Raw genomic sequence first — 15,742 nt, forward strand, 5'->3', positions numbered from 1 at the left:
CGGTGTAGTTTTTCATCATATTCGATACTTTTAGTCTGTCAATGATATATTAGCGTAACTTTTAATAATGTTGTGAGCCATATCTAGAATTATATACCCCGTATTATTCGGATGTGGTTTGCGGCTATAGATAACTGGTGGAAGGATCATTCGTTTTTAAACGTTCGGTCAGAGAGAGTTGAAATTATTTGGGTCTGCGGACCGCAAATATGAAATCTATATATTTTAATAATATAAGATTTTACAAATTGACTACGGTCAAATATATGTGAATGTAGCAGAACTAGCAAAGCTTCTCGCAGCGATAGTCTTTCGTTTTATGAACGTTTGATCGGAGCGAGTTGAAATTATTTGGGTCTGCGGACCGCAAATATAAAATCTATATATTTTAATATATAGGATTTTACAAATAGACTAAAGTCAAATAGATGGGTGGTGCAGCAGAACTGACGAAGCTTCTTGCACCGAGGATCATTCATTTATGAACGTTCAATCGGTGCGAGTTAAAATTATTTGGGTCTGCTGACCGCAAATATGAAATCTTGTGATTACTCGACAAATTATTGCTGTAATCAAGTGCGCTTCTATAGTATAATATACTGTGGGCAAAAGCCTCTGGCAATGATCATTCGTTTCATTAACGTTTGACCGGAGCTAGTCGCAAAATATTGCGCAGTGTGCAAAAGCAGCGTGACGCAGTTTACAACCGCTTAGCGCTCTTATGCATTGTGTGAGAGCACTGCCATGTATATCTGCTCGGTATCGCCAGATGCCTGAGCGAATGACGAAGTTCGTTGTGAAAACGGCGTTCTTTTTGAATATTATACTTTAAACGCATAGCTCAATCAATTCTTTGGGCGCTAGATGAAAGTCTAGTGTTTTAAAGTCGATTGTAGTAAACGCTTGCGTTAGTATTCTATATACTCTGCACATTTTATTCAAATTGTGCGAATTTGAACATTCGCTTCATTGCGTTGTTTTAAGAAAATGAAAAATCAGCGAAAGTAGATTTTTCAATCTCACACACAGTGAATATTCATATTTCAATTTTAAAGCGAGGACGTTTGTTTTTGGACCACAAACGTGCTCTAAAATTGCTAAAGTGGTTGCGCGTCCTAGAGAATTTATTTTCTTGCGACCCCCCATATAGCCTGTCCAGACCCTCGCGGTGATGTGCTCGCACGGTAACCCGAGGCGACCCGTCGCTGCAGGTCAAACTGTCGTAGACCGTGTCTAGAAAAATACGCCGTATATGTTCGGATGTCGGTTTACGGCCCGGTTCTGGACCTTATTTATAAGTGTTCAACCATACTGTACAGCATATCCGCGGGCATGTGTCGTTGACGCAAAGACTCTTATGCGGAAAATAAAAATATACAAATGCAATCAACTCAATACTCTCCGAGCGAGAATAAAAGTTAGTTATAACGATGAATTCTTATAATGAATTCGCCCCGACATTTTCAATCTAACGAAGGGTAAAGAGACTGTTTGAAATTAACTGGGTCTGCGGACCGCAAATTTCATGTACGGACCGCCGTTTCGACGGTTGTTTAAAGGTCTAGCCTCTGTGTAAGCGCGCAGAATATATATAAAATATCAAGTCGCGATGTAAACTGTTCGTTATGTTCAGGGAATATCGTACGACTCAGATATATATATATTTAAGAAAATTCGTTGTTTAGAAATATTCATCGAACTTTTCTATACAAAGTGTGGTCTCTCGGGTGACGCCGAGGGACATTTACGCACTATGCTATTATATATATTGAAATGTATTGGGGTTGTTGGTAACGTGTTCGTATTGACCTCCTAGTCAAATACAGCCTTGCCGAGCGGTGGTTATAGAAATAGTAAGCTTCGGATTTGCCTTGAGTTCTTATTAAGATTGGCTGAAATATCACTTCTAAAGAACAATACTGATTGACTATTTCAACAACACTTTATTAGCACCCACAATGATGATTAACAATTGTCTTTACACGACTAATATTGCGACTCTGCTGAGGCCAACAGCAACTATGCTGTGGCCTACAGCAACTCTGATGTGACTATGGCAACTATGACATAATAAATACAACTCTTTTGTGATTCCACCAACTTTGACTTCCAACTCAATCAGTACTCTTTATATACTGCTTAAGTGGGACTGCAAACACCTTACGATGGCGTATTTAAAGTATTTGCTGATCGTGATAATTACTGCAATCGATATCGAATTTGACATATCAGCATTGCTATTACACAATGCAGCATTATCGATTGCTATTACACAATACGCCACCCCTAAAGTGTCTGTCAGTCCCTTGACAGATTAAAAAAAAAAATTACGGGAGTTTGTGCTTCTCCTCCCCCTTGGAAAAATTATTGTCCTCATTAATTACTTAAGCATAATTTCATTCTAAAAAAAAAAATTAATAAACAAAAATTTTCTAAATTTACCTAAAACTTCGATAATGGTTGCTTAATTTTATAATATAATCTGAAATCTTTCTTGTTTTATATTTGTTTAGGTAAATTTAAATTACAGAATTTATTTTATTTAAAAAAATCAAAATCATAATATTTGCTTAAAAAAAACACCTATAAAATTTTTTTTCATTGTAATTTGTTGTAATTAATGAAGATTGCATTTAATTGAAATAAGACAAAATTAAAAATCACAAGTAAATTGATTTCAAGAATAATATATGTTTTTAAATGAGTTGACATAATATCAGACTTGCTGCTTTATTCTAGTGGAGTCGAGAATTAGAATTGGAAAACGAAATTTAAATATGATATGGCTTCATATAATGAAATGGTACAATAAATTATTATTTATTTCTATAAACTCCAATTTATTTATTTATTATTATGTAATTAAACTCGCATTTTACTACTATCAATTAATGCAGAAATGTAAATGTAAAAAAGTAAATTGTAAACAATAAAAATAAAATATCGATAATTAAATTAATTAAACGTGAATTATATAAAATTTTCGATGTAATAATTGTTTTTATATATGAGTGCAATTTGACTATTTTTCTTCTATCTCAGCTCAATTTTTCTGACGTAGTATGCAATTTAATACTATCTGAATTCAATCAAACACTCAAGTTGTATAATTCGTGTTACTGCTATGTCAATGTATGTAGCATAAAAATGATTAGGTAGACGAAAAAGAAAAGGTTTTTGACCTCTTTGATTTAAACTGTTTATAGATTGTATTTAAATATGATGCTTTTGGAAAATTTATGTGATATAATTAATTTGAATTTTGATTAATTGATCTAATTGCTACATACTTGAACATTAACATAGATTCCTGGGCCTTTTTGATTTGATTTTTGAACTTTTGAAGAACTTCAATATTAGAAATAATACATTTAGAAATAATAAAATATTAGTGGCGATTCAACTTTGGAATCATTACACAATAATTTTTGTATTTTATGTAAATGCGAAATATTGATACAACACTTACAAGTTAATTTTTGTTTGTGAGTGTATAAAACTTTAAATGTAATATAAATTTAATTTAATGTAATAAATGATTGGTGTTATAACTGTATTGAACGCTTGAAAATTATAGTTGATTATTATCAATATATATATATATAAAAATTAAAAATTTTAAATAATACGAAATAATTTACTATAAAGTAATTTAATAAATCAAAGATAAATTTTCAAATTTAATGAGATAATAATTGGATATTAATATGTTGAACATTGATAATATACTCAAATTTTCAAATAATTATAGAGCAAAGTTTTGTAATAAACATTAAGATTCATACAGATTCGCAAGGTTTGCAAAATAAATCATAAATGAATTAAGTCTAGTATTGTTTTGAAACTGTATCGTTCACGTTATATTATATTTTTTTATTTAAATTTCAAAAGAGAAATATGATGAATCCTTTAACACTATTAACCCAAATAATCGAAAAAATACAAATAGTATGTACAATTACTTACATTTAACTAGAATTTACTCAAAGATTTAGTAAAATAATGCAATTATTATAATCGGAAGGAATATTACTTAAATTTATTTACTAAAGAAAAAATTACTTTAATATAGATGCAGCTAAAGTTTATAAACGTTGTGCGTTCAATAAATTTACTATAACACCATGAAATTAGAAAATCATTTGTATCAATAATTCTAACATAAATATTTTTCTATTTTTTTTTCTTTATTGCGGGAATAGTTTGTAATATATTATTGACATGAACTTGGTAGAACGGGCAGATGATTATTTAAAATAATACTATTTTATTATCAATATTTTTTTAAAAAGTTAAATTAATCAGTATATTCATCGGGTGTAAAAATAAAATATTTAGAAAGAAAATTGTGCAATTTAGTGCACTTTACAAGTTACTTGATCTCTGAGGTTCTATATAAGCCAAATAGTCATCAATAACATGTTGTTAGCTTTACTAACAAAATTCAATATTATGAGGGATTTTAAATCCTACAATTATTCTTTGGGTTTTTAATAACTCTATATATGTCCTTTAATAATTTTAACAGATTTCCCAATAAGTTTACCGGAACTATTAAAAATGTGAAAATCTGAAATGAGAGAACCTTTATGTCTCTTTTATTAATTATTGGCAGATTTCCCAATAAGTTTACCGGAACTGTACATGAAATGTGGAAGTCTGTAATAAGAGGACCTTCAGGCACATTGGCTATAGAAACGGCATTAATAGCCAAATTTGAATCATTCAAATCATCATTTGAATCAAATTTTATATCATCCTGAATCGACGATATCGACGATGTTGGCGTTAGACCGCTCGAAAGCCGGGTTACTAACTTTATCAACATAAATAAAATGATTCGCGATTGCAGGGAATAAATATTAATTTAAATGAAAATTTTATCATTCTGAACTGCGATATCATCTGTGTTGGCGTTAGACCGCTCGAAAGCCGGGTTACTAACTTTAAACTGATTCGCGAAGTTCAAGGAATGAATATTAGTTGAAGATGACTCCTTAAACCTTCAGAGAATTCTATATAAAACTATAAAAATTAAAATTATGTTTTAGCTCGTGATTGTTAAAACTGCTGTAATAGTTATTTAATCAACTGGCCGCTGTTATAGAATTATTAACCCAAGCTACCATTCTAATCTATATTGATTGACATAAAAATAATTACACTAACAGGATTTTATCTACATAATTTCCATCTTAAAAAAAAATCTCTTCAAATCTTAGATGAACTGGTTGTCATTCCTGGATGTGCAAATTTATTGTCCAAAGAAAAAATGGTTAACTTTGCCTGGGGAGAGTTGCTGACATCTTCTGGCAGTGTGATGTCCGATAAAGGAAAATAAATTTGTCACTTACTTAGAATGAGTCGCTGTCGTTGCGGGTTGCTTACGGTTAGTGTTGGTAGAGCCGCCACCTTACTACCCTTAGTTCCTCAAATTAGTATCGCTGGATTGCTGGAACCGCCCTTGAGTCTGCAGCCTCCGGGTTGTGAAAAACTCGGTTTTCACGTTCACAGGCAACGTCGAATACTAATTTTTCACTACAAGGTATCTCACCGCTGGACACCATGAAATGTATTGGGGTTGTTGGTAACGTGTTCGTATTGACCTCCTAGTCAAATACAGCCTTGCCGAGCGGTGGTTATAGAAATCGTAGGCTTCGGATTTGCCTTGAGTTCTTATTAAGATATTGGCTGAAATATCACTTCTAAAGAACAATACTGATTGACTATTTCAACAACACTTTATTAGCACCCACAATGATGATTAACAATTGTCTTTACACGACTAATATGCGACTCTGCTGAGGCCAACAGCAACTATGCTGTGGCCTACAGCAACTCTGATGTGACTATTGCAACTATGACATAATAAATACAACTCTTTTGTGGTTCCACCAACTCTGACTTCCAACTCAATCAGTACTCTTTATATACTGCTTAAGTGGGACTGCAAAACACCTTACGATGGCGTATTTAAAGTATTTTGCTGATTGTGATAATTACTGCAATCGATATCGAATTTGGCATATCAGCATTGCTATTACACAATGCAGCATTATCGATTGCTATTACACAATAATATAGCACCCTGGTTGATCCTGCCAGTAGTATATGCTTGTCTCAAAGATTAAGCCATGCATGTCTCAGTGCAAGCCACATAATTAAGGTGAAACCGCGAATGGCTCATTACATCAGTTATGGTTCCTTAGATCGTACCCACATTACTTGGATAACTGTGGTAATTCTAGAGCTAATACATGCAAATAGAGTTCCGACCAGAGATGGAAGGAATGCTTTTATTAGATCAAAACCAATCGGTGGCGGGCTTGCCTTGCTCACCGTTTGACTTAGTGACTCTGAATAACTTGTGCTGATCGCACGGTCTAGTACCGGCGACGCATCTTTCAAATGTCTGCCTTATCAACTGTCGATGGTAGTTTCTGCGACTACCATGGTGTTACGGGTAACGGGGAATCAGGGTTCGATTCCGGAGAGGGAGCCTGAGAAACGGCTACCATATCCAAGGAAGGCAGCAGGCGCGCAAATTACCCACTCCCGGCACGGGGAGGTGAGGTAGTGACGAAAAATAACGATACGGGACTCATCCGAGGCCCCGTAATCGGAATGAGTACACTTTAAATCCTTTAACGAGGATCTATTAGAGGGCCAGTCTGGTGCCAGCAGCCGCGGTAATTCCAGCTCTAATAGCGTATATTAAAGTTGTTGCGGTTAAAAAGCTCGTAGTTGAATCTGTGTCCCACACTGTCGGTTCACCGCTCGCGGTGTTCAACTGGCATGTCTGGGACGTCTACCGGTGGGCTTAGCCCGTCAAAAGGCGGCCCAACTCAAAATCCTACCACGGTGCTCTTCCGAGTGTCGAGGGGGGCCGGTACGTTTACTTTGAACAAATAGAGTGCTTAAAGCAGGCTCATTCGCCTGAATATTGTGTGCATGGAATAATGGAATAGGACCTCGGTCTATTTTGTTGGTTTTCGGAATTCCGAGGTGGTAATGATTAATAGGGACAACTTGGGGCATTCGTATTGCGACGTTAGAGGTGAAATTCTTGGATCGTCGCAGACGGACAGAAGCGAAAGCATTTCCAAATGTGTTTTCATCAATCAAGAACGAAAGTTAGAGGTTCGAAGGCGATCAGATACCGCCCTAGTTCTAACCATGAACGATGCCAGCTAGCGATCCGCCGAAGTTCCTCCGATGACTCGGCGGGCAGCTTCCGGGAAACCAAAACTTTTGGGTTCCGGGGGAAGTATGGTTGCAAAGCTGAAACTTAAAGAATTGACGGAAGGGCACTACAAGGAGTGGAGCCTGCGGCTTAATTTGACTCAACACGGGAAACCTCACCAGGTCCGGACACCGGAAGGATTGACAGATTGAGAGCTCTTTCTTGATTCGGTGGGTGGTGGTGCATTGGCCGTTCTTAGTTGGTGGAGCGATTTGTCTGGTTAATTCTGATAACGAACGAGACTCTAGCCTGCTAAATAGGCGTACTTTCCGGTATCGCAAAGACCCTCCGCTTCGGCTTCGGTCGTTGTTGGTTGTGGTTCTTACTACCGGCGTACAAATATATCTTCTTAGAGGGACAGGTGGCATTTAGTCGCACGAAATTGAGCAATAACAGGTCTGTGATGCCCTTAGATGTTCTGGGCCGCACGCGCGCTACACTGAAGAGATCAGCAGGTTTTCCTTGGCCGAAAGGTCCGGGTAATCCGTTGAAGCCTCTTCGTGCTAGGGATTGGGACTTGCAATTCTTCCCCATGAACGAGGATTCCTAGTAAGCGCGAGTCATAAGCTTGCGTTGATTACGTCCCTACCCTTTGTACACACCGCCCGTCGCTACTACCGATTGAATTATTTAGTGAGGTCTTCGGACCGGTGCGCGGCAGCGTTTGACATTGCCGATGTTGCTGGGAAGATGACCAAACTTGATTATTTAGAGGAAGTAAAAGTCGTAACAAGGTTTCCGTAGGTGAACCTGCGGAAGGATCATTAACGTACATTTACTATTTAGTGAATGAAACGTGTGCGATATGTCGTATAACCTACGACGTATAAATTTTAAGGCGTCTCGCAACGATGATCATTCGTTTCATTAACGTTTGACCGGAGCTAGTCGCAAATATTGCGCAGTGTGCAAAAGCAGCGTGACGCGGTTTACAACCGCTTAGCGCTCTTATGCATTGTGTGAGAGCACTGCCATGTATATCTGCTCGGTATCGCCAGATGCCTGAGCGAATGACGAAGTTCGTTGTGAAAACGGCGTTCTTTTTGAATATTATACTTTAAACGCATAGCTCAATCAATTCTTTGGGCGCTAGATGAAAGTCTAGTGTTTCAAAGTCGATTGTAGTAAACGCTTGCGTTAGTATTCTATATACTCTGCACATTTTATTCAAATTGTGCGAATTTGAACATTCGCTTCATTACGTTGTTTTAAGAAAATGAAAGATCAGCGAAAGCAGATTTTTCAATCTCACACAAATGAAAATTCATATTTCAATTTTGAAACGAGGTCTCGTATCTCGGACCGAAAGCGAAAGCTTTACGGTGTACTAATTGTAACCATAATAAACATACTAGTTTCAGAATCGCCCGAGTTATCTTAAACGATTTCGAGGAATCACGATTGAAACATGTATAAATATATAAAAATCACCCTGAACGGTGGATCACTTGGCTCGTGGGTCGATGATGAAGAACGCAGCTAATTGCGCGTCGTATGTGAACTGCAGGATACATGAACATTGACATTTCGAACGCACATTGCGGTCCCGGATACTGTTCCCGGACCACCTCTGGCTGAGAGTCGTATAACATTACCAGACTGCCGCTTGCTTTAAACGGCTTGCCGGCGAATGAGGGAGTTACACGTATATGCGTGCTCTTAAAAATTCACTCAACGTGTGAGCCAGTCCACTTTGCAACATCGGACATTTCCGTTCGTTGACGTTCTGTGGGATTACGGCGGCGTGTGTGTTCTAGAGATTTTATATTCTTGCGACCCTCCCAATCCCGATAACCGGAAACCCGAACTCTTCGAAATGCGGTTTCGTCCGGCAAATTTGGACGATTCAAAGGTTCCTCGTCGATTTTGTGTGCGCTTGCTTCTAACGTTTGCGAGCACATCATAATCATAATACGACCTCAGAGCAGATGAGATTACCCGCTGAATTTAAGCATATTACTAAGCGGTGGAAAGAAACTAACTAGGATTCCCTTAGTAGCGGCGAGCGAACAGGGAAGAGCCCAGCACTAAATCCCGCGGCCGGAGACGGACGCTGGGAAATGTAGTGTTAGGGAGGATCCGATTATCTCGGTGCGTTGCGGCGAGTTCAAGTCCATCTTGAATGGGGCCATTTACCCATAGAGGGTGCCAGGCCCGTAGCGACCGTTGCGCGTATCGAGAGGATCTCTCCTCAGAGTCGAGTTGCTTGAGAGTGCAGCTCTAAGTGGGTGGTAAACTCCATCTAAGGCTAAATATGACCACGAGACCGATAGCGAACAAGTACCGTGAGGGAAAGTTGAAAAGAACTTTGAAGAGAGAGCTTCAAAGCTTTCAAGAGTACGTGAAACCGTTCAGGGGTAAACCTGAGAAACCCGAAAGATCGAAAGGAGAGATTCAATGTTATCGTTGTCTTCCATTTATTGGCGTGCGATTGACCGGGATTCGTCCTGCGATACGCCGTCGGTTTATGCGTTAGGCGGCGATAGCATGCACTTCTCAGTAGGACGTCGCGACCCGTTTGGTGTCGATCTACGACCGCGGCGGTAGCCTGTCACGAATTTATTCGCGTCAGACCCCGCGTGCTCCGGTCGACTGCCAGACGGTATAAACGATATGGTATAGGGTCGCTTTTAAGCGTTCGGCCGGTTGCAAGCACGGACGGTTATTGGCCGTCGGACCTGGTCGGCATCGATGCCGCCTCGAGCTGTTAGCTGCCGTGTCCTCGACGGACTCTATTACCGGTCAGCGATGCTATTGCTTTGGGTACTTTCAGGACCCGTCTGAAACACGGACCAAGGAGTCTAGCATGTGCGCGAGTCATTGGGAATACAAAACCTAAAGGCGCAATGAAAGTAAGGTTCGCTTAAGTGAACTGAGGGATGACGGACCGCATCTACGGAGATCTTGGTGGTAGTAGCAATACTCCAGCGAGGCCCTGGAGGACTGACGTGGAGAAGGGTTTCGTGTGAACAGCCGTTGCACACGAGTCAGTCGATCCTAAGCCCCAGGAGAAATCCTATGTTGATGTTGGTGTATTTTATTTTGAATAAAATCTCACACCCATCGGTCGAAAGGGAATCCGGTTCCTATTCCGGAACCCGGCAGCGGAACCGTTTACAAGTCGGGCCCTCGCAAGAGAGTCGTCGGGGGGTAACCAAAATGACCGGAGACGCCGTCGGGAGATACGGGGAGAGTTTTCTTTTCTGTATGAGCGTTCGAGTTCCCTGGAATCCTCTAGCAGAGAGATAGGGTTTGGAACGCGAAGAGCACCGCAGTTGCGGCGGTGTCCGTATCTTCCCCTCGGACCTTGGAAAATCCAGGAGAGGGCCACGGTAGGTGTCGCGCCGGTTCGTACCCATATCCGCCAGGTCTCCAAGGTGAAGAGCCTCTAGTCGATAGATTAATGTAGGTAAGGGAAGTCGGCAAATTGGATCCGTAACTTCGGGATAAGGATTGGCTCTGAGGATCGGGGCGTGTCGGGCTTGATCGGGAGCGGGTGTCGGCTGACGTGCCGGGCCTGGGCGAGGTGAAACGGTCCTTGTGACTTGGATCCGAGCTCGGTCCCGTTGCCTTGGCCCCCCGCGGATCTTTCTTGCTGCGAGGCTTCTGTGCCGGCTTCGTCGGTCGGTCGTCCTCTTCGGCCGCCATTCAACGGTCAGCTCAGAACTGGCACGGACTAGGGAATCCGACTGTCTAATTAAAACAAAGCATTGCGATGGCCCTAGCGGGTGTTGACGCAATGTGATTTTCTGCCCGTGCTCTGATGTCAACGTGAAGAAATTCAAGCAAGCGCGGGTAAACGGCGGGAGTAACTATGACTCTCTTAATATGGAAGCCTATAATCCGAAATGAAATAATTAAGAGCTACCCGGCCAAAAATTCAGCGCCCGGACCGGACGGGATATCAGCTAGCCTTTTAAGATCGATACCAACAAACACTTGGTAAACCTGTATAACATATTCTTGTTCATGGGTAACATCCCCGAACAACTATTAGAATCTTACACTACGCTGATTCCCAAAAAGAATAATGCTGAGAATCCCGGCGACTTCAGACCGATTACGGTCTCATCAGTGATTACAAGGCATTTCCATAAGATTCTAGCTAAACGAATGACAGAGTCGATTAAATTGATAATAGACAAACAGCTTTCCAGCCGATCGATGGATGTGCACATAACATATTCGCACTTGATTATCTACTAAAGTATCACAGGCAAAAATTTAAACCTGTATTTATTGCTTCAATCGACGTCGCGAAAGCGTTTGACTCGGTATCACATAAGGCACTAATTGATACCTTAAAATTTTACAACCTACCTGATAGATGTGTGGATTACATTAATAATATCTATACGAACAGCTGGACAAGACTCCGGTATGAAAACTGGTACTCGGATCCCATTAGTCCGAGGAGCGGTGTGAAACAAGGAGACCCTTTGTCACCAGTTTTGTTCAATCTTATTATTAACAGACTTATCGAAAGTGCCCCACCTGAGATCGGGGTTATGATGGAGGGAATGACGCTAAATATCTTAGCCTTTGCGGACGATATTGTCCTTGTGGCATCGTCTCAAAAGGTCTTCAAGTACTGCTTGACCACGCTGACGACTTTCTATCAAAGTGTGGCCTTATAGTTAACAACGCCAAGTCATTCTCTATTACCATCAGAAATGTGCCACACGCAAAGAAATCGATTATTGACAAGAGTATTAAGTTCAGGTGTGGTGGTCGTGATTTACCTGCTCTCTCCAGGGTGGAAATATGGACCTATCTAGGTGTATCTTTTACTCCGGAAGGTGCCGTATTGTGCGACCTGAAAGAGAAGTTACAGAGCATTATTGAAAAGCTATCCAAAGCACCGATAAAACCCCAGCAACGGCTATTCGCTTTAAGAACAGTCGGAATTCCTAGACTACTCCACCAATTGACGCTGGGTAACACCACACTTGGGCTTCTTAAGGTCTTGACACAACTATAAGAAAAGCCGTAAGATCCTGGCTGAGGCTACCAACAGACACAACTAACGCGTATTTTTATGCAAGAGACAGAGACGGTGGGTTATCCCTTCCGTCTCTAAGATGGTTGGTGCCTCTTAGAAGAAGGGGAAGACTTCTAAATTTAGGAAGGACCGAGTCAAGTTACCATCAACTTGAAATAGAAAAATGTGTCAAACGCCTTACTGATAATGGAATATTATTACTTCGATCAAATTATTAGATGATAGATGGGCCAAACTGCTTCATAACTCAGTAGATGGTCGAGCACTCGCCAAATCATCGAAAGTTCCACAACACACCGATGGATCACCGATGGCACCAAGATCCTATCTGGTCGGGATTTCATTAACTGCACACGGCTCAGAATCAACACTATGCCGTGCAGGAGCCGTACAACCAGAGGCCGCCATGAAGATAGGTTCTGCAGAGCAGGGTGTAACGCTCTCGAAACACTAGATCATATTTTGCAAACATGCCATCGGAGCCACAGACAAAAATTGACAGACATAACGCCGTCACTAAATACCTGAAACGAGCCTTAGAAAAGACCCACTCCAGAGTGGACTGGGAACCATTGTTCCACACTCCAGACGGAACACGAAAACCGGACTTGATAGCGTCGCAGGGACAATTCTCCATGCTGCTTGATACCCAATTGTGGGTAGCAATGTGGATATGGAGTCGGCCCACAGACGAAGATCAACTACTACAAGGACTGGACGCCTTAATCAAGGAAAGATACAATACGTCGGAAGTAGTATACGGGACAGTCACCTTAAACAACAGAGGCGTGTGGCACTACGAGTCAGCTAATTTTCTGCTATCAGGAAAGGTCATTAAGAAAGAAGAATTAAAGATAATATCTACGCGTGTATTGATTGGTGGACTGAACGGTTTTGGGAGCATGGACAAAAACAACGTCCATAAAACGACAAGGAATAGGGTAGGATGTACCTGAGTTCAGCGTGCTGCCTGCGCATAAGATCCCATCAGGCACAAAACTAGGAGTTAGGTTTAGTGGGTATTGCCTTCGGGTCGAGTCCCACACTGCCTGGTCAACCTGGCGACCGGCGTGCGTAAATGCATTCCCCTCCTAGCCAAAAAAAAAAAAAAAAAAATAGCCAAATGCCTCGTCATCTAATTAGTGACGCGCATGAATGGATTAACGAGATTCCCACTGTCCCTATCTACTTTCTAGCGAAACCACTGCCAAGGGAACGGGCTTGGAAAAATTAGCGGGGAAAGAAGACCCTGTTGAGCTTGACTCTAGTCTGGCATTGTAAGGAGACATGAGAGGTGTAGCATAAGTGGGAGATAGCAATATCGTCGGTGAAATACCACTACTTTCATCGTTTCTTTACTTACTCGATTGGGCGGAAAGCGTGCGTCGAGAACTTTCGTTCCGACTGTCACGGTTTTCTAGAGCCAAGCGTGTAAGAGTGGTGTGAGGCTTCGCGCCGATCGCCAACTATACTCTAGCGTGATCCGATTCGAGGAAATTGCTAGGCCGGGAGTTTGACTGGGGCGGTACATCTGTCAATAATAACGCAGGTGTCCTAAGGCCAGCTCAGCGAGGACAGAAACCTCGCGTAGAGCAAAAGGGCAAATGCTGGCTTGATCCCGTTGTTCAGTGTGCACAGGGACTGCGAAAGCACGGCCTATCGATCCTTTTTGGCTTGAAGAGTTTTCAGCAAGAGGTGTCAGAAAAGTTACCACAGGGATAACTGGCTTGTGGCAGCCAAGCGTTCATAGCGACGTTGCTTTTTGATCTTTCGATGTCGGCTCTTCCTATCATTGCGAAGCAGAATTCGCCAAGCGTTGGATTGTTCACCCACAAATAGGGAACGTGAGCTGGGTTTAGACCGTCGTGAGACAGGTTAGTTTTACCCTACTGATGAATCGTCGTTGCGATAGTAATCCTGCTCAGTACGAGAGGAAACCGCAGGTTTGGACATTTGGTTCACGCACTCGGTCGAGCGGCCGGTGGTGCGAAGCTACCATCCGTGGATTATGCCTGAACGCCTCTAAGCCGTATCCTTTCTAGACAAAGTAAGCAACGATATCTCTAGGAGTCTCGTGAGTCGAAAGGCTCAATACAATGTGATTTATTGGTATTCGGCACACGCCGTTTATCGCACGAGCCATTTTTAGCCGAATGAGGCGCTGGACAGTGGCGGTATCCATCCGTTATATCTGTCCTGCCTATAGCGGTCGATCATGGGTCAGTAGTTCGATGTCGAGACTCGGAATCGTTTGTAAACGACTTAGGTACCTGGCGGGGTGTTGTACTCGGTAAGCAGTTACCACGCTGCGATCTGTTGAGACTCAGCCCTTGGCTTGGGATTCGTCATGTTGGCTTGACGTCACCCCACGCTATTAGAGCATAAGCCTTAAGCCTTACGTTGTAGCCGGTTACAGTATGCACAATCATTTCGACTTTGCCGTCGAAAAATTGTGCATATTGTAACACACACGGCACTTCTTGGTACCTCTAGCTATTTTACATAAAACTCGCCTCTATGGAAATATTTGATATATTCATTATTTCTTAAAGACAAGCTAAATGGTTTTCAATATGCTTTATAATTGTCGAGGAAATTTGTAATTTTAAAGAGAAACATTTGTATTTCTTATTTAGAATAATGTTATATATTTTTATATAATATTTTTCTTTATAAGGGAGAATGTTTTTCGCCAATGTTCTCTAGAAATGCGTACAAGTTACCAATTATATAAAATGCATACAAGTTACATAGCAAATCAAATGCGTACAAGTTTCCAATCAAACAAAGTACGTGTAAGTGTCAATAATGCATAATGCGTACAAGTTGCCAATGTGCAAAATGCGTGCAAGTTGTCAATTTGCAGAATGCGTGCAAGTTGTCATTTGCAAAATACGTGCAAGTTGCTATTTTTATTTAATTTTTGTAATATACTCTAAATAAGTAGTAACTTTCAACCCATGAATATTTCGAATCTTTTATAACCAAATAATCAGTATATTTATCTTTTATAACAAAAATATGCAGTATTTATATATATATATTTCATTTTACATAAACTATTTTCTCATCTCTATCAAGATTTTAACAGTTTAACCGAGATTATGTACTATTTATACTTTGACTTAACATCGGTAAAATACTAGGGCAAAAAGTCAACGATACGTGGTGTTCCCAAGCGGTCTCCCATCTAAGTACTACCCACGCCCGATGTTGCTTGACTTCGGTGATCGGACGAGAACCGGTATATTCAACATGGTATGATCGTTGACGACAAGTAAAACTATACAATCATATGTATACATAAGGTTATAAACGAAATTTCAGTAATAATTTAAATATATATCTGCAATGTTACCATAGGATCACTGACTTGTAAGGCGAAGCAACCGAAAGTTACCATAGGGATAACTGACTTGAAACGCGAAAGCAATGAAAAGTTTGCCATAGGGATAACTGACTTGAAATTTTGTTCTTAGCCACGTAATTTTAAAAAT

The 15,742-nt window shown here is 40.6% G+C and overlaps 3 non-coding genes and 1 pseudogene across 3 annotated transcripts; 3 read left to right on the forward strand and 1 right to left on the reverse strand.

Moving 5' to 3' along the window:
- Nucleotides 1–6,085: 6,085 nt before the first annotated feature.
- LOC113380429 lies at nucleotides 6,086–8,010 on the forward strand. Its single transcript, XR_003367406.1, has one exon. It is a non-coding gene; the product is annotated as a small subunit ribosomal RNA (ribosomal RNA).
- A 661-nt stretch (nucleotides 8,011–8,671) lies between these two features.
- On the forward strand, nucleotides 8,672–8,827 carry LOC113380428. Its single transcript, XR_003367405.1, has one exon. It is a non-coding gene; the product is annotated as a 5.8S ribosomal RNA (ribosomal RNA).
- A 330-nt stretch (nucleotides 8,828–9,157) lies between these two features.
- Nucleotides 9,158–14,591, forward strand: LOC113380430 (annotated as a pseudogene).
- Nucleotides 14,592–15,398: 807 nt separating this feature from the next.
- Nucleotides 15,399–15,517, reverse strand: LOC113380427. Its single transcript, XR_003367404.1, has one exon. It is a non-coding gene; the product is annotated as a 5S ribosomal RNA (ribosomal RNA).
- Nucleotides 15,518–15,742: the final 225 nt, after the last annotated feature.

Source organism: Ctenocephalides felis, unplaced genomic scaffold (assembly GCF_003426905.1).
Source record: "Ctenocephalides felis isolate EL2017-DRISC unplaced genomic scaffold, ASM342690v1 CF-g0.4_SCAFFOLD_02133, whole genome shotgun sequence".
NCBI classification, from domain to species: Eukaryota; Metazoa; Arthropoda; class Insecta; order Siphonaptera; family Pulicidae; genus Ctenocephalides; species Ctenocephalides felis.